Genomic DNA, 1948 nt, shown 5'->3' with positions numbered 1-1948 from the left:
CTCCCAAGGGTTGGCGTTACATTGTGGTGACCTCCGTTGTCGTCGTAGCAAGCGTGCATCCTGCTGATTATGATCTTGTTGTTGTTCTGGAATTTCGCGATTGTGATCATCATATTCCCTGAGTCAGCGACTTCAGGAACAAGATTGTCTAGACTGTGAATGTACGGACAGTCGCCTTTCCATCTATAGGCAATGACCTTCTAATTTTTGTACCCGGTGTCGCATTTCTTGCATCGTGTGATGGTAATCATCACCCAACCCCGCAAAGCATCGGGTTCCGGCATTATGAGTTTCCGGGTTGAGTACCTCTTAATTCTCATATCCAGGAGGTACTTGATGCTCCTCAGGGGGAGTGACATCAGTCTCGTACCCATTTTCTTAGTGTTACTCTTTCAATGGAGTATTCAAGTTGATCATTGAATAATGGATTTTGTGCTCAGCCATGATCCCTAGCAAAGTAGGATCCCCACAGACGACGCCATATGTTTATACCAAGAGTGGAGAACCCAATTTGGATGGTTGAAGAGATCAGAGATCCTAACTTTGGCAAAGAGGGAGTTAGGCCGGGAGGACAATCTGCAAGACACTCCAATGCTTAAGTTAATAACGTATTGTGGTAAGGTGTTATATTCTGAGTATACCTATTGGTTTTCTTCTCCTTTTATCCCTCTATTATGAAATTACCGTTTTTCGGACATTTACTGCCTTTGAAGTATGCTCTTAATGTCATGATTTGGCAATTTTATAACTTTATGAAATAGTTACTACATAGTATTCACTGTCATTTTATAACATCAAATTCTTAATTAATTAATTATTATTCTATTATGTTATTATTTGTCTAGAACAGTCTCACTTATAAAATTAATTATAAAAATCACATTTTATTTTCTCAAATAAAAAATTAAGAGAATCTATTTTCTATATCATCCAACTACTCTACAATAAATTTGTCTTCTTTAAAAGGCAATTTATAATTTTTTAAGCAAATAAATTAATGTTTCGCATTAGAATTCCCCTATCCTAAACTTTACAGCTTGTGTAATAATAATAGAAAAGTATAGGTAGATAATAAAAATATTAAATAATATGAATAATAGATATATTGAATGTTTATTTTATTAGGTGTACAAATGATTATTTGAATATTAAAATTTAAATAATTAATTTAAAAATATAATATATTTTTACTTGATTGATAGTTATTCATGTTGTTTAAAATAATTATTGTTTACATTCCTAATAACAATACTACGATAATGATAATCTATAAAGGAGTACCAGTGTTGGGGATGCGTATACTTTCCACTCAAAACTTCATATAAATTCCTGAGCATTCACCAAAATCATCCTTGTATCACTCGATGTACTTCATGTATCAGCAAATGAAAGTGCCTTTTTTTTTTAAATATACGATTTATTAGTATATATATTAAATAAGTGGTGGTCAAATTAGTTTGCTTAAAATTGGATTACGTAAGCGACCCTCTAGGCTTTTGCCACCACCGTACCAATACACTGAAACTGGAAACGCTAAATCGAGTACATATTAATAATAATAATAATAATAATAATAATAATAATAATAACTCATTAGTACTATTCCTTTCATAGTTGTTAGGACTCTAAATTATTATACTACCGGTATATTCATAAAAGTTCATTATTTCGATTTCAAATTTGAGTGTCCAAATTCTAAATTTAAGATTGTCTCGTTAGTTTTCACTTGAGTTTAATAGAGATATTAGAATAGTTAATATTAGAATCGTTAATATATCTGTATATTTCATAGTATGATACTATTGTTAATTATAAAATATTATGTATTCATTATTTTGACTTATTGTTCAACTATGATTATTATATTATTCTATAATAAATTATATTCTAATATTAAAAATGTTGACTTGGCGTATTCTAATGCGAATATGCATATATCTCTTAAGTT

The sequence above is a fragment of the Arachis duranensis genome, chromosome 3, assembly GCF_000817695.3.
Source record: "Arachis duranensis cultivar V14167 chromosome 3, aradu.V14167.gnm2.J7QH, whole genome shotgun sequence".
Taxonomy (NCBI): domain Eukaryota; kingdom Viridiplantae; phylum Streptophyta; class Magnoliopsida; order Fabales; family Fabaceae; genus Arachis; species Arachis duranensis.
Note: the sequence above shows the minus strand (reverse complement) of the source record.